The following is a 26,325-nucleotide window of genomic DNA, read 5'->3' as shown; positions in this document are numbered from 1 at the left end:
ATCATGCTAGGAAAAGTTGAAAGCAGCAAGAAAGGAAGAAGATTAAGCATGAAATGAATTGACTCCATAAAAGACGCAACAGTCTTTTATTTTGCAAAAACTGAGCAGGGATGTTGATAAGACTACTTTCTGGAGGTCATCAATTCATAGGGTCACCATAAGTCAGAAACAACAATGGTACATAACAAGAAAACTGGTCCTTATGTAAGATTTTGGCAACTATTGTAGAGAGACGGGTTCAACAGAGATGCTGGTGAAAAGGTCTCACTGGTGGATGCTGTACCTGGCAGACATTGAGCCCCCTGACACATTCAACACACCTGTATCCTCACTGTGCATGTTCAGAGTTCAATTGGATCTACTGGATTAATCTCCCATGCAGTTCAGGTGGGAAATAATTCGCTCTTGTTCCCCTTGATCTGAATGGAAGCAGTAGCAATAGGACCAGCCCATAGTACTGTCTCCAGGATTTTTACTCAACAGTCAGGACAAACCACCATCTGTTCTCAGAGCTTTTCCCACTGCTGAGGCTATTGTTCATGGTTTAGCTAAAACAAGCAAATCGGAGGCCATCACCAGGGCTTGGCTTTTAGGCAATGTAGTTGCAATATTAAAAGAGATTGTGTTTTCTACCCAGTGGGAGTCCTGAGAACCTTGTCTTTACATTGCAGGGTTTCTGTCCAAGTGGAAACCCATACCTAGCAAGAAGGTATGCACCACTGCATATGGTGAGAGCAGCCACGAAATTAAAAGACACCTGCTTCTTGGGAGGAATGCAATGACAAACCTAGACAGCATCTTAAAAAGCAGAGACATCACCTTGCCAACGAAAGTCCGAATAGTCAAAGCTATGGTTTTTCCAGTAGGGATGTATGGAAGTGAGAGATGGACTGCTGAAGAATTGATGCTATTGAACTGTGGTGTTGGAGGAGGCTCTTGAGAGTCCCCTGGACTGCAAGGAGAACAAACGTATCTATTCTAAAGGAAATCAACCCTGAGTGTTCGCTGGAAGGACAGATCCTGAAGCTGAGGCTCCAATACTTTGGCCATCTCATGAGAAGAGAAGACTCCCTGGAAAATACCCTGATGTTGAGGAAGTGTGAAGGCAAGAGGAGAAGGGGACGACAGAGGACGAGATGGTTGGACAGTATCATCGAAGCTACCAACATGAATTTGACCCAACTCCGGGAGGCAGTGGAAGACAGGAGGGCCTGGCGTGCTCTAGTCCATGGGATGTAGTGGTAGTTTAATAAAATTTGTTTTGAATAGGTCACAGTGGTGGGTAGTGCAAAGGAAATAGGTTGAAGTGAATTTTAAAAGGGGCATTTAGGGGGTGCCGAGCATTGGAATTAGCAGAGGTTAGCTAAGGGCAGGGGAACCAGGGTACTCCAGTTACTTTATGCCCTGGGATCTGCTGTATAGTAGAACAGCATGCTTGCGGAATAGGAATTTACGTAAGAGAGGTCTGGAACAGAAAGTCAATTTTGAATACGTTCACAAACCAGTGATGCACTACGGTAGGCCCCCTTGTGAAAGGGGAATTCAAATTTTAAAAGTTAATAAAATTCTGGCCCAGTTATCCCATGTTACGTGTCTCGTCTCTTTATTCTGGGCTGAGCAAAGAAGGCATCAAATAGTGGGTGGTGGATGGAGTCAGTCATGGCTAGTGGTCCCTGGTACCTCCGCCATCCACACATTTGTTCAATCCCCTTATAAAACTGTCCACATTGATGGAGGTCACCCCATTTTATGATGGTGAATTCCATAGTTTAGTAATGCATTCTGCCTGCCCCAGATCTTTCACCAATCTGCTTCAGTGGCTGACCCCATTTCTTAGTATGACAAGTGAGCTAAAGAAACTTGTCTGTATTCACTCTTTTCCCATCATGCATAATTTTATTTGTTTTTACAGTGCTCCCCTTTTTGATCAGATGTATTTTAGTGAGTCTATTATTTGGCTGGTATTGCCCCCTTCAAAAGTACATTGAATAACGAATAAAATAAGGAACTACAGTCTCAAACCCATCCACTTCATGGACACCAAGCCCATGGGTGACTAAAATCAAGGAAAGGTTTTCTGCACTTTTCTCAAGCGATAAATATTAAATCAGAGGAGGCCAGAATAAACCTTTTAAGAACAAAAATGACACGGCTTGCCAAGGATGAATGCTGAAGAGTGTCTCCCACCAGGACAAGACTGGCTGGACTACAGTGGTGCCTCACTAGACGATGATAATCTGTTTAGCGAAATCATTGTCTAGCAAAAAGCATTTCCCCATTGGAATGCATTGAAACCTCTTTAATGTGTTCCAATGGGGAAGAATTGTCATTGTCTAGTGAAGATCGGCCATAGGAAAGCCGCTTTGCGAACTGCCAATCAGCTGCTTAAATTGCTGTCTTGTGAAGCTTAGGTCCCAAAAACACCTGTTTGCGAGCGCGGAGGGAGCTGTCAAAATCAATGTCTAGCGAAAATTGGTTTGCGAAGCAGGGACCAAACATAGTCCAGCGAAATCCCCATCCATAGGAATCACTGTTTTGCGAATTGCTATAGCAATTGCAAAAAGTCAGTGTCTAGCGAAAAAACTGTCATGCGGGGTAACTGTCTAACGAGGCACCACTGTACCTGGAAGTCACTTAATAGACTTTGATACAAAATTGGAAGATCAAAGAATAATCAAGTAAAGTGGAGCTACCTGAACATAGGACAAATGTTCTGTGAATATGGAGAAATTAAATTAATGTAGCACTTCTGTGCATGCAATTCATTCCCAACCATGTGTACAAAAGAAGATCTAGCAAATGGCTGAGATAATGCTATTGAAGTACAGTGTTGCCCCGCTAGATCCTTACCCCGCTGAACGACGAAATCACTTGATGATGACTTTTTTGCGATCGCAATTGCGATCGCAAAACAGTTTCCTATGGGGGATTTTTGCTTTACGTTGATTAGGTCCTTGCTTCAGAACCATTTGTTCGCAAAACGGTGATTTTTCCAGCTCCGCAAAATGGCTTCCCTTTGCAAAATGGCTTCCCTCCCTTCGCAAAATGGCTGTTTTCTGGACAGAAGCTTCACAAAAAAGCGATTTTAAATAGCTGATCAGTGGTTCTATATGGGCGATCTTCGCTGGACTATGAGATATTTCCCCATTGGAATGCATTAACCGGTTTTCAATGCATTCCAATGGTTTTTTTTTTTTACATGATGACGATTTTGCTGTACAGCGATTTTAATGGAATGGATTATCGTCATCATGCGGGGCACCACTGTAGTCTGCTTCTAGTCAAAAATAGTCTAATTATCTTAACATTTTTTATTCTTGTTTTTAATTTTACCTTTATTTTATACACATCCATAATTGTGTAACACTGGTACAAATAAAGCAAGCAAGCAAGCAGTAAGTGGCTAGTCTACTGAAACCTACTCCAAATGAAATTTCTTTCAGGCATGCAATTTGCCTGTATTAATATGTATGGCTAGACTGAATACATTTCGTATATCCCCTTTCCTTTCCTCCATTTGAATATATGTGCACTTCTATTCAAAAAAGCTTTCCCATGTTGCTTCCCCCCCCAAGCCTCTCCCCCACCTCAGCTTTGTACCCTTTTATAGGACAATCGCTCTTGCTCCTTGACTGCTTTGATTAACGCTTCCCAGGCGCCAACCTGTACTCGCTGTGAATTGAAATCTTGATTCCATAGATTTCAACCATTCATTTGAGCAAACCTTTCAAAAGAATGGCCTTCAATTAGTTGCTTGCGTGGGCAGAAGGCCTTCCTAATCCAGCTTCTGGTGGGCAGGCTGTCATGGGCTTGAGCCAAGCAACGACAACAAAAAGTGCTTTGGCACTGCTCTTGCCAAATTCAGCTTCCGTTGCAACAGCTCTGGCACCAGGAGACTTGTCAATTGACGTTCCCCACGTTGCCAAATCCATGCTTCCAGCTCCTTGGAACAGGAACTCATCCCCCCCAAAACAACAACAACAACAACAACTGGTTGCAAGGTTATTTCTGGCATAGCAAGGAGCTCCACCTTTTGAAAAGGACGAGAAAACTAGTCTTGATTTTCTAAAGCTTTCAGGGGGGAAATTTTAATATGGAAAGCTGGATGTTCTAGAGAGATTATTTCATCTCAGTAGCACCACAGAGATGTAACTTTCTTTCCTTCTCTCTCTCTTTCTCATAGAAGTTTTCTAGAGAACAGTCCATTTTTCTTACACAGCATTGAAATAAGCTTACAGCACAGCAAGCCAACCATTTCTAAAAGACTGGGCCTTGGTAGAATCCTCTTCTTGGCATAATATCTTCAATTCTTTGATTCGGTTTTCTAGTCAGAACTAAATCCTTATGGTTCCTGTTGAGGTACCTTGGTTCCTGCAATTAAAACTGACAAAGATGTACCAATTGAAGGGGATGGACTGAGCGAGTTGGCTTCCTGCAGTAACAGATAAAGTGTCTTTTATTTTTATCTTTAAAAAAGCAACATATGTACCAGCCTGAACACACCCTATCTTGTCTAATTTCAGAGGTTAAGCAGGGTTCAGCCCGGTTAGCACATGGATGGGAAACCGCCACATACTACCAGGGATCTCCATGTTGCTGTTGTTTTCGTTATGCGCTGTCAACCCTATGAATGAGAGATTTCCAAAAAGTGCTATCCTCAACCGACCTACTCAGGTCTTGTGAACTCAAATCAATTTCTTCCATTGGGGAGTCTGTCCATCTCATCTTCAGTCTTCCTCTGTTCCTGCTGCCTTCAACCTTTCCCCGCATTATTGTCTTTTCCAGAGAATCCTGTCTTCTCAGGATGTGCCCAAAGTAGAACGACCTCATTTTCAATATGTTTGCTTCCAGAGGGAGTTTAGGTTTGACTTGCTATAGGGCCCATGTCGGGTTAGGAAAGAATCCGGCCTGAAGCCTTGTGGAGTTGCAACCAGCCAGAGTTGACAGTATTTGGCTAGGCATACATATAAAGGCAATTTTGTATGTTCTTCCATTCCCTGGCGCTTCCTCAATCCCTGAGGATAGGTAGATGAAGAGAGGAATCGGGACATTGACCCCAGTGCCTTCTGAGCACAAGATGCTAGCTTAGGAAGTGCAAGGCAGACACAGTTCTGCTTTCCAACACCATGTCACAATATCCATCTACGGTGGTGCCTCGCTTTATGACTGCCCCGCATTACGACGAATCCGCTTAACGATGATAGTCTAAATGGGGGAATTTCGCTTTGAGATGATCAGTTCCCTGCTTCGGGAACCGATTCTTTGCAAAACAACGTTTTTCTAACAGCTGATTGGCGGTTTAAAAATGGCCACCAGGTAATTAAAATGGCTCCCCGCTGTGTTTAGGGACAGATTCTTCGCTATACAGGCAGCGAAAATGGCTGCCGTATGGAGGATCTTTGCTGGACGGTGAGTTTTTACCCCATTAGAATGCATTGAACGGGTTTCAATGCATTTCAATGGGTTTTTTATTTTGCTTTATGATGTTTTCGCTTAACAGTGATTTTCCTGGAATGGATTATCATTGTTAAGTGAGGCACCACTGTACTTGAACTGGTACTTTACCCATCATCCTTTAAGGTCAATTTGCCCAATACCATTGCAGTGTACCCAGTGTACCCATGAGGTACTCAATGCGGTGCAGTGGACAGAGCAATGGCATACCATAAAGGAGGCCTGGGTTCAATTCCCCCTCTCTTTACCAGTTCTCTAGGGTGTGCAACTGGTAAAACCACTCCTTAAATACCTCACTTCTGTTGAATACCCTATTAGGGGTTCCTATTAGTCATTTCTGACTTAATGGCACATAACAAGAACAGTGCGTGGTACATGTACCCCCACACAACTGGACTGGGACTAGGTGTATTTCTAACACCCCCAAGTGGCCCTCAAGCTTGTCAGATGGAGTGGCAAGTTTTGAAATAGGTTCTGCTTACATTCTACTTGAATGGGAGAACAATTCCTAGCTCCTCTGGAGATCCCCCCCCCTTTGTCATGAAGAATAGAAAAGCCTCCAAGTATGAAGAGTTGTGACAACCTGGAACACAAGCGAGGTTTAACTGCAAAATTTGGTGTCATCCTGTTTTGAAGCAGGGGATGGGTTTCTTTCTTTCTTCTTTTAGAGGGAGATATGTGTAACAAAAATGATGAAGAATTCCTTTTGGAGACTTTATTCCTTGTGAATAATTAAGCGAATCGTGTGGCCTCTGATTTTAGTTTTTGCTGAATTCGTATATGCTTTTGCATCCTTCTCCGACTTTTATCCTGCATCAGGTGCTGCCTCTGGAGAGCATTTAAAAAAACCAAGTCAACAAAGCAAAGCCTACTGGGAGGCTGATGTTGTGCACAAGGCAATATCCGCGCACAGACCAGGAGAGCACAGGTGAGTAACTGGAGCTCAGTAACCAAGGAAACCAGCCGGAACTGAGCAGAAATGGATTTCACCTTGATGTTGACGCTGGAAAAATACACAACTGAAAGAGGTTGGAATGAATGGCAGTCGGGCTGCATGAGAGTCTTCTGGGTCTCGGAGATGAAACAGATTAAGTTTGACTATTCTATGTGTGACTCAGCACCTCAGGAAAAAGGTTTTGAAACACTTGCAATCCTGGAGGCTAAAGTATGGAAAGAACCACAAATTCTACCCATATGAGCTGGGCTTGGTGGCAGCTGGAGCTTAACAAGTGGGTAGCCTCCAAGTTGCAATGATAGTAGTTTAGTTGGAACCAATGGCCTCTTAAGAAGTCCCACATCTTGTAGGTTTTTGCTTAATCTTCTGCTGAATTTCTCTCCCCCCCCCCCCGTATCTCCCACTGTGTACCTCACTTTTCTCCTCACTCTGCAATCGAGATGGCTTATAATGTGATTTTGTTTAAAATGATACTCAAGAAAATGTAGTGAAACAAATTGTCTTATTCGAACGACTCAACAAAAGCCATTTAAAAATAATTCGAAAGCACTTCAGATAGATAGATAGAGAGGGAGAGACATGCACAGAGAGAGACAGAGCAACTCAATTAAAAACCACTTCATCAGCATTATTAAAAGCATTTCCATTTTTTAAAAACCCACACATTTATCTATCAGCACAAGAATTATCGGAAGAAGGCCAGGTAGGCTTCTCTTGGATGGGTGGCCCACAGTCTGGGAGCAGACACCAAGAAGTCTCTCTCTTACGAACTCACCAAATCCTTGACTACTCATGAAGCAGGTAGACCAACTGTTCATCTGGATGCTGCCTCTTTCTCCTTCCTGGGCAGACTTGGACTCTCTCTCTGCTCTCCATCCCTTTCCCCTCTTGCACTGGCAAAAGGCCTGCTCTTCTGGCTTCATCTTCACTGCAAATCCCACCCCCCCATGCCAAGTTAGTCCATCTAGCTTAAGGATGGGCAAGATGTGGCCCATGGGCTACAAGGAACACAGTTGGTTTTCCCAACTGTTCTCAAGCTAAGATATTAGACGTGGGCAATAGAAGGAGCCAGAGAGCATTGCCTTGTAATTTCCTAGCCTGGTGCGAAGGCTAACCCAACAAATGAATAGTACACAGTGCAATGAATTACTTGTGTGATTGGAGGAGTTATAACCTAGCTGCTGATAAGTAATGAGTAACACAAGTTCCTTTTAACATACAGTATTCCAAACGGTGGTCCAACTTGTATTCTTGAACCTAACCCAACATACTGTGAAACTGAATATATCTCTGTGTTAGCATAGTAGCTCATGAGACCAAAACTTCTCATTAACTTCACATTCAATTACAACCTTTCAAGGCTTAAGGAAGTTACTTTTCTTAGCCTGCCCTTTCCATTCTCCCCAGCAGCCATACTGCTTAGTTTGGGAACTGCGGTCTAAAAAAATATCTAAGCCGTTCCACCTCTCTTGGTCGTATTAAACCAAACCAAACTTGTGAAGAATTTGTTGATGCGTTTGCTGTATTTATACGCTGTCATTCTGCCAAGGCATTACTAAATAAGCCATGCTAATGAACAAGGTTTTGAATATACATCCCGGCTTGGATCTTAAAATATTGCGACTGAATGCATTAAGGACCAAACTTCCCAGAACAAAGGGACAACCTTATTGCATATGACAATGGCTGTCATCAAAGATTATTTATACAGTGAACTTGAAAAAATCAGACAAGTTCCCAAGTTAACAGTATAATGTAGAAAAATGTGGGAGTCGGTAGTTTAAGAGTTACAGTGGTTTTTAAGTTTTATGCAAATACTAAGCAAAGTGTTTTGACTGTTAATCATCATTTTTCTCGTAACTTTTTATTTCTTTACCATTGTAATCATAAATAAAGCAGGAAGGGGAGTGTGTGTGTGCATTATTTTTTAACGTTGCAAACATAATAATACAGCTGAGGAACAATCTATACATTGCAGATAGTTTGTCAACTGGAGCTGAAATTGGTTCGTTCCAGATATAGGATTCTGTTAGGCCTTCATGATGGGGCAAGGGAGCTTTGCAAACAAAGTTTAATCCCTCACAACCCCAATAATCTTGTTTGTGACAACCAAACCCTTGCGGGTTTTACAGGATTCCTCTTTTAATGATGTGCTGTTTGTAATGTTTAAGTGAGTCCCGAGTTGTTGCAATCAGCGAGGTCTGCAGGAGCTAATAAGAGGGCCTTCTTCACTTGATCGATTTTCTTAAGTCCTCCGCAGCCTTGAAAAGCTCAGGGTAGGGATGTGAATAACGCAGCCTCCCACTCGCAGTGAGAAACAGAGGCGGGAGGGGAATTCTTATTTTCTCCTCACAGCACAATTCTCTTTGTGTAAGGCTTCCCCCCCTCCTCATAAGCCTCACAGTAATCTTATGGGATTTCTCAGATGCTTCATATTCCCCCACCATAACCGCCCCATGAGAAACACTAAGCGGCACAGAATTATTACAATCTCAGTGCAAAATGGCAGTTTTCTTGCACCAGATTCCCTAGAAAGGACGCTGAGTTGTGTAAGATTTAGCAGTTTCTTGTTCAAAAGACTAGGAAACAACAAGTCAAATGAAATAAAATAAAATAAACAATGCACAGAGAGAGACATTTTTCAAGGACAAAGACCAAGCCCAAACTATCATCATTGGAAGGCTCAGGGATTGTACATCATCCACCATCTTCCCACTGCTTTCCTCAAACTTGTAGAAAAGTCAGGGAGTATGGGTTTGTATCCATTGTTATAAAGCGGTGTCTGGTGACTTTGGTGATATTTTGTGAGGTAAAAAACAGAGCGTACATATCTAAAATAATAAATAATTATTGAAAATCATTGAAAAATCAGACCTTCAGTTCTCTGTGCCATGTCTGTGCTCTCTCTTTTTCTCTCCAAGGATGTAATCACATGGGAAATAGTGCTTTGGAAAATAATTTGGAGCATTTAGATTCTTGGTTGATATTTAAGATGAGACGGGGAATGGTGTAAATGTGATTTTGAGAATTGTGGGGAATAGTAATTGGTCAACGGTTAAATTATATAACAAGTAAGACGACGATTTACTATGTTAAGCTTTGTATTTATTACTTGTAACATGATGGATTGTCTTTTATTTAGAAATAAAATTTAATGGAAAATAAAATAAAAAACAAACATGGGAAATAGACTGCAGTTTGGAATAATTCAGTTTAAGGGGTGAACAGATCGCTGCTAAGGTATCCATCGGATCGCACCAGGAAGGATCACTTTAAGGGGAGTGATATCCCTCAAAGTGATTCTTCTGTCGGTTGGAGTAATTGCTCCAGCCCCAGCCATCCAAAGTTTGAAGCCCTACAGTTTGGGGTTGTTTTGGAGAACAGCAAGGGTATGTATTTAAAACAAACAAACCATCTGTTTCTTGGCAATCTTATGAGAGATATTCTGCAGCGTGACCTGATCCATGCCCAAGATGTAGGTCTTCAATTCTTGGGAGGCTGCACTGGAACGATTCCCTAGAATAATGGTTCTCAAACTGGGGTCTCCAGGTATTCTTGGACTGCAACTCCCAGAAATACTGGCCAGTGCTGCAAGTGGTGAAGGCTTCTGGGAACTTCAGTCCAAGAACATCTGAAGACCCCAGTTTGAGAACCACTGCCCTAGAAGACAGCAGGGACACTGTCCCCATTAAGGTGACTGTTATTGATGCAATCAGGTGGGTCCCTCAGCAGCCATCTGATCGCCCCCTTAGGATGGGTTATTCTATTTCCCTAACAGCCCTCAACTCAAAAAGCAGCTGCTTGCATGTTATGACTCCTGTAAATATTTGCAGGAAATCAACCCTGAGTGCTCACTGGAAGGACAGATCCTGAAGATGAGGCTCCAATACTTTGGCCACCTCATGAGAAGAGAAGACTCCCTGGAAAAGACCCTGATGTTAGGAAAGTGTGAAGGCAAGAGGAGAAGGGGACGACAGAGGATGAGATGGTTGGACAGTGTCATCCAAGCAACCAGCATTAATTTGACCCAACTCCAGGAAGCAGTGGAAGACAGGAGGGCCTGGCGTGCTCTGGTCCATGGGGTCACAAAGAGTCGGACACGACTTAGTGACTAAACAATAACAAAATATTTGCAGAGCCTGCCACTTCAGAAAGGGTGGGGAATGCAATCAAGAGAAAGGGAGAGCATTCTTGTGGGTTGGAGACACTAGTGATCCTGATACAATTCAGCAAGCAGGCAGCTTCATGAATGGGCTGATTGTAAGGGCTTCATACCGCTCCTAGTTTGTTCCTTTTGGTGCAGCCATTTTGTAGCTGCCGGCCTGGAGAGAAAAGGCCAGCGCTCCCTCTGCTGAACCATTCATTTAAATCATTCCCTCCCTTTGCCCAGCCCTGCCACAATCAGTTGAAATTAAATTTGCCTTTGCTATGAAAATAACATCAAATGATTTTCTCTCTGGTGTCTGCTACTCATCCTGAAGAGTAGGAGATATCAGGAGCAGAGAGCTTCGAAGAGGTGCAAGCCAGAAAAAAGCTTAGGGGCACATTCTTTCTTGAAGGGTCTGTTCTGGAGAAAAGTGAAGGGCTGTGTTGAAAAAAACCAACTAACCCATGAGAGAAACATCTCCTTTTAAAGGAACATCTCTTTATTTCCAAGTTAAAAAAGAATAAATAGTCTACATCTATATGTACCAAAGGCAAAAACTGTGCAAGTTAAACCAGTATGTCATTCCAGATTTATAGCACCAGCTGCACAGGGTTACCTAGACTGATGTGGAAAAATTAGCCACAAAATATTATTTGCATGCGTGTCACAAACTTTGCTTGTACAATTTATTCTGAGTACACTGGGTGCGATCCTTCCCCCAGTTTGTGTTTAGGTGTGTGCGCAATGTCCTGATAGGAAGGAAATCCTGTAGAGCTCCCCATCCTTTAAACTATTCAATCAGCACTATGGATTATTATGGGAAAGGAAAGATTGTTGTGCTCACTTCAAATAGATGCACTCTGAAACGGGTCTAAACAAAGCAGAAAGAGTGTGTTGGATGGGGATCTAGAAGGCATGTACACACTTCCCAGTCTTAGGGTTGCCAATCCTTAACACACCATTTCCTGAGATTTCAGGGACAAAACCTAACATGGGAGGGGCCTTATGATCTCACAGCAACAGGGCAGGCAAGGGTTGAGAGGGGAAGCAATGGCTTTAGAGCCATCCTATTCTGGAAACAGGCACAGAAAATTCCCCGCCTTGCTCCAGATGGCATGGCAGCCTGCTGGTTCAAACCCACCTCCAAGTCCCCTCCTCTTGCTGCCGTCTTTCTGATGTGCTGACACTGTACAAGCAACATGCACATGTAAACACCTTCCTGCTGGGCTAGTGAGACATGGGGCAAGCCACAAACGGATGTGAAAGAAGACAAGATGAGCACAGTCTTTAAGGCCATCAGCTCCTATAAACAGCCCTTTTCTTTCTCCTTTGCCACTGTCTCCTTGCCTGGAGGTCTGGCAAGCCTAGCAGTTGCCTGAGACGTCAGCCAGTGGCCTGAGATGGGGCAATACCCCCTTCTTCTACAAAGCACTCCAAAGGATTGTCTGCACATACACTAAGAGAAGAAGGGGTGAAATTTTGAGCCTGTAGCCAAATAGCTCAAGATGCAGACAGTACATCCATCAGGGGAAGATGCAGACAGTGGACCAAGACACATTTGGTGTTGTGTGTATCATGACAAAATGGTTGCTGTGGAGCAGGGCAGGGGGTTATCCACAAAATGGCTGGTGTGTGTGTAGCCAGGCGTAAAACGTCCATTTTTCAGAAAGGCAAACTTTTGGTTCTACATGGCATCTTGCTGTAGGTGAGGTCTGAAGACCCAGGACACAACATCACTCCTTTGGATCGAGTGGTTTGCTTTCCGAACTCCCATACTCCACATATTTTCCCATCCAACTATATTCACCAAATATGGTCACTCTAAATCATATTGAGGAACTTCACACAGAGAAGTATGAAAACACAAAAGAAACCTCACTTCCTCTGCCCCTTCTACTTTATTCAGAAATTCTATCTATTTTTCTCCTTCTTACACATATGCAACCACATCCCACAGATATCTACTCCACCCTCCACAGAAATTCCCCAGAAAGGAGTTTAGAAAAACATTTAGTTTAAAGCAATAAAATTATGGCTGAATAGATAACATCAAAAGTAAGGAAATGCAGATCACAGTTCAACCTCCTCTGCTCACTCAGAGCATGGGCACGTTGGAAATGACACACTTCACAAAAACCAGGTGGAATTCATATCAGCTCTTGGTACTGCACATAGCAGAAGCCCCACTGCAATTTCAAAATGGTGCCTGATCTGCACTATTTAAAACTTCAGTAGCGTTTGTGAGCAATGAGATGTTTACCCAGAGAGAACTGAACCCTTTATTGATTCGCCCCTCCTGTAGCTTAACTTCCACTCCAACTAAACACAAAAAATAAGCTCTATTTTTTCATTCTTGTAAAACAAAACAAAAACCAACAACAGCCTTCTGTTTACATAGGACTAAGCACATTAAAGATTATGATATTTCATTCCCTTAAATGTAGATCAATTGGACTGGACCAGTGAAGCCTGTGTAACTGTGGGTTGAATTGCAAATCTTTGCTGGTGCTAATATTCCAAAAATCTGTGTTTATTGTCTTCCCTTCCACACCACTAGTGGTATGCTTTGTGGGCAGTGAAGAGGCTAGTGGGGTTATTTACTTGCGTGGCCTACCCAAGCAGGGAGGTTAGAAAACCACAATTTTCAGCCCACAATTGAAACACTAAATTGTCTACTTGGTTAAAACACCATAGTTAGAGACATCAGAGCTTACAAAAGGTGGCAGAGTTGGGAGGTAGCTCTGCAGCATCAGTGAGTAATAGCCATAATAAAAAGGTGGCCATAAAAAGAGAGGGAGGAGAGGAGAGAGAGAGAGAGAGAGAGAGAGAGAGAGAGAGAGAGAGAGAGAGAGAGAGAGAGAGAGAGAGAGTAGTGTTTCCACCATAACACTGTGGGGGAGAGAGAAAAATTGGAAATCTCTCATAATTATACAATGGCTAGAAACTGCCTTATAAAGCAATCACACAGATCCTTGGGGAGAAGCAACTAGCAGGTATGCACTCAAGCCGTGGTCAGGAAACAGCGAAAGAGAAAAATGAGGAGACAGAATGCATTCAATCAAAGCTAATGCCATTATAATGGATGCCAATAGAGTGGATTTATAGTAAATGCGAATTTTGTATGGAAAAAAGACTGCTGTTCTACAATATAAGTTCCCAGCTAATGAGTTTCCATGAAATGATGGATTAAAACTCCCAGGATTCCTTGCTATTGCGGCTTCTTTTAGTTGAAGTCCAACAATTTCTGTTGGCTCAAGATAGAATTCCAGATTTTAGGATCCGAGACATTTCAATCAGGTTTGTTTTCCAGAGGTGAAGAGGAAAATGGATCCAGAGACAAAGTCTATTGCAAAAGAAAGATCGCTTGAAGATTTTTGCTTTTTATGGACTTTGTGTCTGGATCCATTCTCCTTTTTTGTAAATTAGTCCTATTGTTGCTTCCGGAAAACCCTAAGATCTACAGCATGGTTCCCAACAATGGGTCCTCAGATATTGTTGGAATTTGACTCTGAGAAACAACAGATGGCAACCAGCGTGATCACAAACATGTACATTTGTGAATGCTACCCTTCTCATTAATTTGCTACTGTATCTTTAAAAATGATTCACATAGCTGTTCTAACGCTGCAGGACCATAGACAGCAACCAGATGAGAATTCTGCCCCACCCTTTGGCCATTTCCAATTAGTTTCAGTAGGTGTTAGTTGAATACAGATTCAACTGAACTCAAGAGGATACATGAGTCATGACTCTGTTGGATTTCAAAGCACATTACATTCAACAAGCTTATTCTAGAGCAAACCGTGTATTTCTAAACAAAAGGCTGGTTCACAAAGGTATGAATGAGTCACCACAGATTCAACACTACACAGAGACTCTTCTTATCACCCAACACATGTTGTATTTTTTCAATGAAATCCATTCACACATCAAGCTGCCAGCCAGACGACGGCTGTGTTCAATGAATGAAACGCCAACAATTACTACTGCACCCAATAGAATATCCTGCACTCTAGAGCAGAAATGGGGCATTGTGCAGGCCCTCAACCAATTTTTTGCTGTCTCAAAGATCATCCCAGTTTTTTTTTTTAACTTGTTGAATATTCGCAGCACCATCTGTGGCACCCAGGCACTTTGCCGGCTTATCTGCAGCTTTTTAAAAAACGTAATCCAACTTGCTTCATTTATTTAGTTATCAAACATTGCTTACTGCGTTTCAAATTATACTGGCTTAATTGTTAAGAAAGTCTTCTCTGAAAGTAATGACATTCTGGTTTTGAAAGTGGTTTTCAACCACTTGGAAGGAAACCAGGAGTTGCTTAGAGTAAGTTTCTTTAAACATTTAAGCCAATTAACCTGAAGAAAGAACAATTTCAAATAAAAAGGAGGCTTGCAAACCAGCTTAAAAGAGCTTGAATAAACATTTAAAGTCTACAGATAAACCAGGAAATTAGCCAAGAGTCATATTGGATTTGTGAGCAGGTTGGTGGCAGATCGACATACATTCTTGGGTAGAATTTGTTGGGGTGATGGTACTGCTCACACCTGCTCTTGATCATGAAGTAATAACCACACAACAAGTTGAGAACTGCGGAATCAATGAACATCTGAACATAAACAGGCAATAATGAAATCAATTACCTCTGCAGCATTAAAACAAAACCTGTATATGAAGTATAATGTCTTTAGAACGTGTACTACAACAGTTCCCTGTACAACTGGCCACTGGCCAGACAGTTGAGTCTAGTGTTCAACAATGTCTGAAGAGCAGAGGTTCTCCAAAAATGACTTAACCCATAGAGCTCACAAATACAGTAATTGCTACAAGCAATAGTTCTTGCAATAGCATCCAAGATTCACTCTTTCCCCAGGTCTGTTCTCTTCCACCGGGAAAAGGAGAGTTTTGAAATGCTATAGATGCCTAGCTAGACTGGACAGTTCCTATTGACATATTGTTCCAATCTTCTGACTTTTCTGAGAGGGGGGTCTTCACCCCTCTTTTTCCTGTGGCAGTTCTATAGTTTTCTGACCCCTCTAACAAAGTTTCAAGCTTGGAAATACAAAAGGCAGGCTGATTACAAAACCCACAATGAAACAAGAGGGCAATGACAGTCATGCATGCCTGTATGGGAATATCTGCAGCCTTTAATGGAAGAGCCATCCATCAGACCATTCAGAAGGTTTCTCTTCAGGCAAAGACGTGTACAATCTTTGGGCCGGATACAGAAAGAAGGCAAGTCTTCTAAAAAATAATTTTTGTAAGAGGTTGTGCAACCCACAAGTTTTGTAATTCCATGCAGGGATGGGACTTTTTGATTTTCTGGACTACAAATACGATCACTCTCCATTCTGTGAGTTCTACCTTCTGTGCAGACACCTCGCAAACTTCTGAGTGTGATGTACAGTACCTGGGAGAAAGGCTTAAATCAGAAGGCTTTGAGGCCAAGCTCTCCCCAAGCATCCTTTTTAGAAAGGAATCTCCATGCTATCATCAGGACAGATGCCCTTCTTCACCCAAACTTCATTTGGGTGATGTTTGGCCTTAAAACCATCTAATTTAGCTCTTTCTCCCTGTTGTACCACCTCAGGGATTTGCAAGGTGGCTGTGGGGTAGGTAGAACTCCCAAAATGGAAAAAATTATGATACTTATAGTTCAGAAAATCCAAGAAAAGCCATTTCTAATGGCGAATGTAACCAGTATGTCTCGCAATCCTTTCTACACGGTCTTGCATACTAATTCAAGAAGCACGCTTACATTAATTCTGTTTTGTGCAAAACTTTCCACTGGCTCTTGTACAATCTTTATAAAATGGCACCAGTATCAACATTTCCTGCACTCACAGACTCTGGGCTCCGACTAACCATTTGCAAGATATATCTATTATGCACCAATCTCCTCAAAAGTCAACTTGTTTTGATTTCACATCAAACAATCATAGGAAGAGGTTTTAATTTTTAATGTGTAAAATGACGATGGGTTGGGTTTTTTTTGTTGTTGATGTTGAATGGATTTTTGAAGATTAGAAGAATTGGAGGAGTTACTTATATCTTATTTTAATAATCTGCTGGTCCATCTGTGCTTCCTAGCTGTGTTTTTTGGCTCAGAAAAAGGAACTTCCTGCTTTTACACACAGGTAGTCTGTGTAATTTATGGTGACCTTGATTTTTTAAAAAAGTTTCATTCTTACCTGGAGGTGAGGAGTCTTAAAAATGGCCCCTTGAGGTTTCTTCTTGAGTCAAGTCCCCCTAAAGCAATAAGAACAAATAATTTACCAGGTATTCCTGCCCCCCCCCCCATCCCTAGCATTTCTAAGCAGCGGTTGACCAGGTAATATGGTACACTGCTTCTCCTAGGAGATGCAACATCGTGACAGTCCTAAAGAAAAACCTGGGATCCTTTAATGTTAAATATTAAAGAGGACTATTATTAGCCCAGAAATAATCCAGCTGGAAAAAAAATGTGGACTTCCTCCTTATTTTCGGTTATGTATTCAAAGTTTGCCAAAGCCTGTAGCTAAACCATAACATTTTGATTGATATTTAAAATAATCACCAGGAGATTATTCCCTGTGAAAAGCTGCGCCTAGATGCGCCTGTTACACAGAGAATTATGTCTCCAGGCAGATCTGTTGTGCAGGTTTCCCCCCCCCCTCGCTGAATCACACATTCCCAACACGTATAATTCATAAATAATGTAAAGGGGGAAGGAGGGGTGATTCCACTGCTAATCAGGACTTGCAGACTTGCAGGGGGATTGCGCTTCTGAGGTGAAATGAGAAGCAAAGGTCTGCAGCTGGTCATAAACTTTCAGGGCAGATGGCAGCTTCAGAGGCCACCTTTAAAGAGTCATGTGAACTCATGTCACCCACTCTTTACCCCAGTAATGAATTATTACCTCCCAAACCAATTCACTGCCATTTTTTTTTTAAACTTCTCCCATGAGGAGAATATGTAGAAGGTGTTCACTACTTCTGTAAGAGTTGTCGTTGTAAACCGCAGGCCAAGGAATTAAACCCATTTTGAGTCATACCTGAGGCAGCATAAAACTGAGCAAAATATTCACAGTGGACCCTCGACTTACAGATAGCTCGACTTCCAGACTTTTTGAGTTACAGACTTCTCTGGCCACAAAATTTAGGTTTGACTTGCAGCCAGAGAATCGACCTACAGACCAGAAAAAAATCAAAATGGAACAAAAACGGCCGGTTATGGGATTAATTGGTTTTCAATGGAGACTCAACCTACAGACTTTTTGACCTGCAGCCACCGTTCCAATATGGATTAATTCCATAGGTAGAGGGTCCACTGTACTGAAAAAAAGAGGTGGCCATGTTTTGGTTGTTGTGGGTTTTTCGGGCTCTTTGGCCGTGTCCTGAAGGTTGTTCTTCCTAACGTTTTGCCAGTCTCTGTGGCCGGTATCTTCAGAGGATTGGAGTAGGAACTCTGTCCATGCTCTGTGTTCCTACTCCAGTCCTCTGAAGATGCCGGCCACAGAGACTGGCGAAGCGTTAGGAAGAACAACCTTCAGAACACAGCCGAAGAGCCCAAAAAACCCACAACAACCATCAGATCCCAGCCGTGAAAGCCTTCCCGAATACATTGACCATGTTTTCCTTTCTTCCCACCTTTCCCAGCGAAGATACTAATACAAAAAGCAATATAATGGAAATCAATTTTGAGTTCGGTTAATTGCAAATAAGGCAGGTGTTCTTGAATTCCATACATGGCCAGATGCCAAGAAAACAGCTGGATTCCTTTCCACACATTGCTTGAGCGCAAAATGGCTGTCGTTGACACGGCTGGGCTTTTTTGCAGGCTTGGGCAAGGAGCATCCAGCATTTCCATGTAAGCCCCATTCATTGCAATGGGACAATCTCTCAACCACATGAATGCAAGCCAGCATTTGCGCAGAGCGGCGTGAGCAGAGCCCAACGCTCTGCCTCCCCTCTCATGTGCCCCTGACTGACAGAGTGAGATTGGAAGGTGTAACTCTCCTCCATCTTTAGACCCAGACTGACAGCAAAGAATATTTTGGATATGATGCTCTCTGGGTGGACTTGTGCCCAAAGCAGTGATGGGGACTCAAGTTGTGGGACTCAAGTTGGACTTAAGTTGCACCAGTGACTCGACTTCGCCTTTCCCCCCCAATGACTTGGACTCAATGGTGGTTGTACGTTTTTTGGGCTGTTTGCCCATATTCTGGAGACTTGGACTCAACTGGTGGCTCAGAACCAAACCATCCCTATTGGTTTCAATAGGGACTTGGGACTTGGTACCAAAGACATGGACTTGGGACTCAGATCCAAAGACTTGCCAACATCCCTGGCCCCATGGCTCCCTCTCAGTCTGGCTGCCTCCCAGGGTTGTTGTGAGTGATAAAGAGGAGAAGAGCCTGCACCGAACCTGCTGGTGAAAAGATGGAATAAAAATATGTTGCTTGAAGAACAAGAATGAGAACAAGAATTATTTTGTAAAATTCTGTGGCGGTCCATGGCAAAGAACTGGGTCCAAGAAAGGGGAAGACTGCCTCAAACCATTAAGAGTTTAACTTCACTGAAAAAATTAGGAAAAAAAAGTAATGATTTGATTTATAATAAATACAATTAATCTGCATCCTAGTCCAGTCTCCCAATTTATGTCTCAGCTGCCAAGTTGAATAAGTATACGTTCCACATACCTTCTGCATATTTAAGTAGACCACCAAACTAGCTGAATATCTGTAGCCACAGCAGGTAAACATGTTCTGGACAGGAAAGCTGCTCATTTAGTACTATAAATTATTAAGAAATACATCCAGAAGATGTCATTTTGATCCACAACAAACCCAGCAGTGGGGTATTATTAATTCATAGCTTAACTATAACTGAAATAGCAGAACAAGGAACCCAGAAAATTCTTAAAAGCCTGAGAAAAATGCCTCTGAAAACAACCATTTTAAAGCCCTTAAGCAGTAATTAATAGGAGCCCAAGGTGATAGGTACATTTTCTAACACATGTTCTAAGACTAAAACTCCCAGAAGCCTTCAACACTAGCTGTGCTGGCCAGGATTTCTGGGAGTTGTAGTCCAAGAACATATGCAGACCCAAGGTTGGGAACAGAGATGAACATGAATTGGTTGGTCCCAGTGCTGCTACTCCTCTCTTCCACCTCCTTTGGCTCCATGAGCTGATCACCAGGCTCAGTGGGGTAGCTTCCTGCACCTCCTCAACTGATCTCCTAGTCCCGGCAGCAACACAGGTTTCTCTGCCCTGCGCTCTTGGCAGATCCCCCCACTCGGACAAAGGGATGGGCAGAGAGGTCTGTGGCTCTTGCTCATGACTGAGAGACTGGCCAAAGAGTTGGGAAAAGCAAGCAAGCTGGTCCTGATGAGTGGCTGATCTCACAAATGGCCACCATCCCTTTGAATAAATCTGTCTCAATGTGCAAAGAGCTGCCTTCTCATTTGAAGGGTATGCTGAAGCCAATTTCTTATGGACCCAACAGGATGTCCACAGAATATGTACGGAATAATGCCACAGAATATGTACGTTGCTTCAGATCATGTGTATGAATTCAGGACACCAGCCATATGTTAGAGGTCTCCACCAGCACACCCGAATGGTCTTGCTCATTCAGTGTTTCCACTGTGGTATGCCAAAAGGGAGCACTCTCCTCAACTTGTTTCCATCCTACCCATGTTGTTTTATCCGCACTGATAGAGCAAGTTAATATAAAGTGTTCAAGCCTAGTTAAATGAAGGATGACCCCCTCTCCCATGCAGAATAAGCTTGCCTGCCCACTGAGGCTATCAATTAATGTAATGTAATAATTTTCTTTGTGTTATATTTGTCGTTTTTATGTATATATCTGGAAGCTGCCTAGAGTGGACGAAAGACTAGATAGGTGGGATATAAATAAAATAATAATAAATAAATATAACTTGGGAACCTGGTTTTCTATCCTGCTACTATCTTATGCTTAGTAGCTTTCCTTTTTCCTTCTGCCCTCACCCATGACAGCTATGCATAAGGGGGAAGTGGGTTAAGGGTGTGGAAGATACTGTCTTAGTGTCCCAAACAGCATCCCAGCAAGTGTACAAACTTACAAAATTCTGGAATGTGACCAATCTAATAGGCAGTGCTGTCCCTTTCCTTCACAGTGCCTGGACACAAAATGGCTGCTTGCATGGGTGGATGAGGGATAAACAGATCTAAAAAATCCAAGCAGAGTGCTACTCAGCAACTGGACTTCCAGAAGAGATCCTGGCTTTCTTTGTAGCTTCATCTGTCAATCTCCTACTTTGATGCTACCTTCTTTTGCTACAGAGAATTTAGGCACTGAGTGTTTTGGTTCACATGCTGGCCCTTTTAATGGCTTAAACACCAGAAGAACAAAAAAACCCAAGTACAGTGGGGTCTTGACTTGAGAACTTAATCCATATTGGAAGGCGGTTCTCAAGTCAAAAAGTTCTCAAGTCAAATCTGCATTTCCCATAGGAATGCATTGAAAACCATTTGATCCGTATCTGCTCTTTTCTGTCCATAGAAACTAATGGGAAGCTGCTATTCTGCCTTCAACCACTAGAGGGGGATATTTTGTTTCTTTTTTTCTTAGGTCAAGAAAGGTTCAGGGAAGGCAGGGAAACTACAGTCCAGGCAGGACAGTACCAGGCAGTCCGAAGACTGTCTCCCAATCCACTCTCTAAACGCTGGGAGGAGTGAGGAAGCAGACAGGCACCCTTTTCACTGGCCAACAGTTAACTGAAAGTTCAAATTTTGCACTTTCCCTGCCTCCCACGTGGGTTTTTTCAGTTCTTAACTCAAATCTAAGTACTTAAGTCAAGTCAATACTTTCCTATGAGAGCGGTTCTTAAGTCAAAATGTTCTTAACTCAAGCCGTTCTTAAGTCAAGACCCCACTGTAGAGACAAGATAATGGACCAAAGCATGACTGGGAGCTTATTGAACTGTCCTGTATCGGCTCTGCTGATATATAAATATTCATGCTTTACCTCATTTGGGCAATTTTTAAAGATGCTAGGGTACACTCCTGTTTTCCTCTTTGTATGCCCATGAAAACCCACATCCACATCTCCTCCACACAAGCTTTGGGGCTGTGCAATTGCTTGATGGAAAATCTAATCCACTTAATGCCAGCAAGATTTAAAACAAACAAGTAAACCTTCGGCAGCAGGCAGGAAACACTCCTCCAGGGATTGTTCAGTTTTTAGTGTCTTCGGTGCCTTTTCTTAAGAATCATGAGTGATCTTTTGGCACACTGCATAGTATAGCATTTGTTCCAATAAATGCACTAATTCCTAGAATACTTACGTTTACGTCTATGTATAGACATTTGCATGTCATACATGCCTGACAGATGACAGATGCAAGGTACCTACAATGCTGCAATTTTCCCTTGAACTTAGACAGCTGGCAATGCCAGCAGATCACATTGCTTGCAAAAAAAACTGCTTACTTAAGCAACAGCGCTACAAAAGGACCTCTGACAGTCATGTCACTCCAGCCCACAAGTACTGCTTCATAAGATTTCAAGCCATGACCTAATGGGAGTTCAGCAAAAGATCTGCCTGACAATTTTATTGCCCTACCACTGGTGCTGAAAGCTCATCTTAGTTGTGTTATCTTACATTTCCATTCTATGCATCTTTTGTTCAGGTCTGCACTGGATAAGCGTTCTATCGCTTATCAGCTGCACCATGATTGTTGCCAATATGCAGAACAGAGCTTCTCCTTTCCCTCCACAAGGGAAGGAAAGCTTCCTTCCACTGGGCTAATGCCAGTTAACTACCATTTGCATCTAGCAAGGATTAGCCCTTCAGAGTTTGTTTAACCACACTCCCATCATCCCTAACTCCTGATTATGCTGGCTGGGGCTGATGGTAATTGGAGTCCAACAAGATCTGCTGAGGATTGTTCTCACTCTTGTTCTACATTGGGGGGGGGGTCACTGTTGGGATATCTTCAAAGAATGTCAGCAGATGAACCTGAAACTTGGTCAATACATAGCACTGCCAATAACATCACTCTATGCTGAGATTTAATTACCAGTGTTCTTTCTGGGAATTGCATATCCTAATATCTAGGATAATGCTTTCTATATGCTAATCAATCACACCTGGACTTGACAAAGGAGAGACATTACATGCAGTCCCCCGATTATCCTTAAGGGGCAGTTTCAGCAAGACTGAAGTATTCTGCAACGACAGATGGTTAGCCTAAGTATTTGGCAAACAGCCAATCCTAGTAACGAGATGACCATCCAAGACTTGGAATGATGCCCAAGACTCTCAGAAGATAAACAACCATCTTGAACAAGTGTCTGACTCTGGAAATAACAAGAAACAAGATTCTCAGCGGCTGTGTAAAGTATCTAGGTCCTAGGAGGAGACTCAAGCATGAAAGCAGCAATTGTTGTGTACACCAGCAAAACCTGCCCATCCGCACTTGCCTTCCCCATTTGGTCTATTCTCTCTAAGCAGGAGAAAGTACACCCATCTCATCACCTTCTTTCCACAGTGGAGTCACCCATAAATGCAAAAGCCTCCAGTGAGCACTTCCCCACTAGAACAACATTCAATAATTCTCTCTTTGGCAGCAGTTGCTCAGAGCTTGGAATATTGCATTTTTTTAAAGAAACTAGTTGTGTTACTCATTACTTCCCAGCAGCCAGGTTGCAGTGGTTGTCACTATAATTTGAATAATGTTGTTGTGTGGCACTTGATTAATATGTTGGATGTTGTTTACCACCAGGTGAAGAAGAATACTGCCAGTTCTCATAGTGGACCTTGGAAACATTTATAAAAATGCAAAAAAGGCAAACGTAGAATAAAGTGTGTTGCTTATATATCACTCCAGAGTACTTTGAACACTCTCCGGGTGGTTCACAATTCAATTAGGCAGGGTACACATTGCCCCTCCTTCTATGAACTGGGTACTCAGTTTTCATCTTGGAAGGATGGAAGGTTGAGTCAACATCAAGTCGTTTACCTGAGATATTGTGAGGATGAAACTGGGAAGCTGGAGAGTCACTGGAGCTCGCTGGAGAAAAGGTGAGCTATAAAAATAATAGTAGCAACAACAACAATTTGCACCAGATGAAACGTTCTACTGAACCACCCAAATGGACTTCCAGACAGCTTCCTCAGTTATTAAAGTTGGCACTTCTACTGTCTCCTCCTCACTTGTCAAGAACAGGTGAAGAAATCGGAGCCAAGTTTAACATTACAGAGAATCTGTAATGAGAAACAAAACATCGGTGGTCAAGAGATGCATGACCCAGGCAGTCTTTCCTGCCTAAGGATTCAGACCGGCAAAGGATATGCCTAGGGACCATACGTGCTACACATGCTGAAGGCCCCAGGTTCAATACCCAAAGGGGCTGGAAAATCTGAAGAAACTCCGGAGCCCCACGGTTGGACCATGTCCATAGCATGGGCTAAAAGAGATCAAGGTCCCAACTTATTCTGAGACAACCTCCTATGTTTCAAGCTAGCCTGTAAATTAGGGAAGATGACACAAGCGCCTGCTGTGGCAAACACTCACAATTGGCAGAGATGCCTGCTTCTCATGATGGCTTATCTGGAATATATGCATTTGGCTCTAGATCAGATGCCCTTCATTTTATCTCCACTCTGCTTTATTTGTAGATGTTCGCCTGCTGTTCAAAGATATTGGCAAAAAAGGTGGGAAACTCCCATCCTTACTTGAAATCACTGGAGTTTCATATCATCCACAATCTGTTTTCTCCTTCTATAGCTGATCATTTCTCTTTTTGATAGGGATAGAAATACACCAAGGTGGGCTTATTGTTCTTGGAAGGCTTCTGACTTTCGGAGTTTTACACACACACACACTCACAAAGCCTTAAGCAAATAGTAACTAACAGGTGGGCCCAAAAAGTCATTTCCTCTGGCTTAAAAAAATAAGACAAAAAACCAGGGGGATTTGATTTTGCTGCCTGGATTTGGTACACAGAACTTTGGGCAATGAACCAAAGATATTTGCCTTCTGCTAATGCAGAATGTGCCTTTAAAATAACAGCTCCTCTCCATCTTACTGTTCTGCAAATACCATGAAAGCAGGAAGTTAAGAAGGTTAGAACTTAAGCCAGGCTGAGAATTCCCTTGATAACCTGGGTCTCTCCCTTTTCTGGCAATAAAGGTTGGTTCTTACATTTAAAGCCGAAGACAAAATGGGAAAAGGGAAAAAATATATATTTGTGAAAGAAATAGGACAGATGTGCTTTAGAGTGTCTTGAAGAAACTGCTGCCTCTTCAAAGTAGGGCTTCTGGGATTAGCTCCAGGGAGGGAGAACTAAAAACAGCCTTGGGACAAGCTGTCAAATCCTGGAGCTTAATATGAATGTACTTGTTCTTAAAAAAAATTAATAACAACAACAGTTGGTGAATATTCTCCCAGATACTCTTTTCAAGCATGGCCTGGTGGTGAACCGTTTCTAGTGGACCTCAGTAGAACATCCAGCCAGAAGAATCACGGAGACCAAAGGTCTGTCTCAAGAATGGGGACTATGAGTTGTTGAACTCCACTCCCATCAGCTCTAGCCGTTATAAGAGGATGGGTGTTGGAACCCAACCATGTTTGGAGTGTCTAGTGTCCCTCAACCTTGGTAGTTCCAGTCCTTACCTCTGTTCCCAACAGATGCTCAAGCGTGATTTGAATGCAGGCTGTGCTGTGCCCATCTGCTGGCTCCCTGGGATTTTGTACTCTCTGGTTTTCTAACCCACCTAGTATCGTAAGAAATGAAATACTGGCCAAGGATCTGTCCACCTGGGATCAAAGTTCAGCTGCTCCGTTCAGATACAGAGTCCACAGCCAACTCAAATGAGGGCACAACCTCCCAAAAGCTTCTGTGGGCGTTTGGCTTCATATTTTCCATGTCTCTTCTCTTTGCATCACCATCACACAGCCCTGTGCCAGATGTTGGACTGGTGTCATAGGCAGCAAGAAAGACATGTCAACCTCCCTCATCCCGTTTACCCGGCTTCAACTCAAGATTACTGCTGCCTTTTCCATGTGATACAGAGAAGGAAAATGGGTACAGTTTTATGAGACATCAATGGGGAGTAACACTCATGGCCTGGAATGTTTTGAAGATCTAGGCACCTCCCTTTCTCACAAAAGGGAGTTTTTTTAAAAAAAAGGGAAGGAAGAAAGAGACTGTATTTGATGGTTGAGGCAGGAGCAATCCTAACCATTTAAAGGGCAAAGTTAGGGAACCTAACCCTCCAGATGTCAGGGGATTCAAGTTCCCATCAGCCCTTGCCAGCCAGGCTAAAGGTGAGGGATGATGGGCCCAGGCATTCATTGACATCCATAGGGTTACAGGCTCCCTGGTCCTGCCTGAAGTTTCAGTGCTAGAGATGGGCATGAAACGGACCCCAAAAGCCTACGAACCGAGGCAGGGTGTGGTTTATTTCATGGCTGGTTTGAGGAACCACACTTTCACAAAGCAAAACAAAATGCCAAAACCTTTCCATCTTTGGCGCTTTGTTTTGCTTCTCTTCCTTGTGGACGAATTGTGAACCATCACAAACTGCCCTTGCACCGATTCGTGCCCATCTCTATTCTGGGCCATTCCAGGTGAGACGGATTGGTACAGTACTGAAATATATGTGCGCTTAGTGATTTCTGTGACCCTCCCATGGGCATCCTGTTTTTCGACAGAAGGTGTTTGAAAGATGCTGTACAGGACAGAGAGGATGCTGCTGCTGCTGTGTGGCTGCCAACACCTGTGAGGAGGGGCAGATGC

General features: G+C 42.8%; 1 long non-coding RNA gene across 1 annotated transcript in view; it reads right to left on the bottom strand.

The window, feature by feature from the left end:
* Positions 1–9,902: 9,902 nt before the first annotated feature.
* The window catches only part of LOC110087331 (uncharacterized), a 29,378-nt gene continuing 12,955 nt past the window's right edge, over positions 9,903–26,325 (bottom strand). Inside the window, exons 2-3 of the long non-coding RNA XR_013538323.1 lie at positions 16,746–16,803; positions 9,903–10,976 (exon numbers count right to left, since the gene is read on the bottom strand). This is a non-coding gene — a long non-coding RNA (uncharacterized LOC110087331). The remainder of the gene's footprint in view (positions 10,977–16,745; positions 16,804–26,325) is intronic.

This window comes from Pogona vitticeps, chromosome 8 (genome assembly GCF_051106095.1).
Source record: "Pogona vitticeps strain Pit_001003342236 chromosome 8, PviZW2.1, whole genome shotgun sequence".
NCBI lineage: Eukaryota > Metazoa > Chordata > Lepidosauria > Squamata > Agamidae > Pogona > Pogona vitticeps.
Note: the sequence above shows the minus strand (reverse complement) of the source record. Positions and strands in the feature narration are given on the sequence as shown.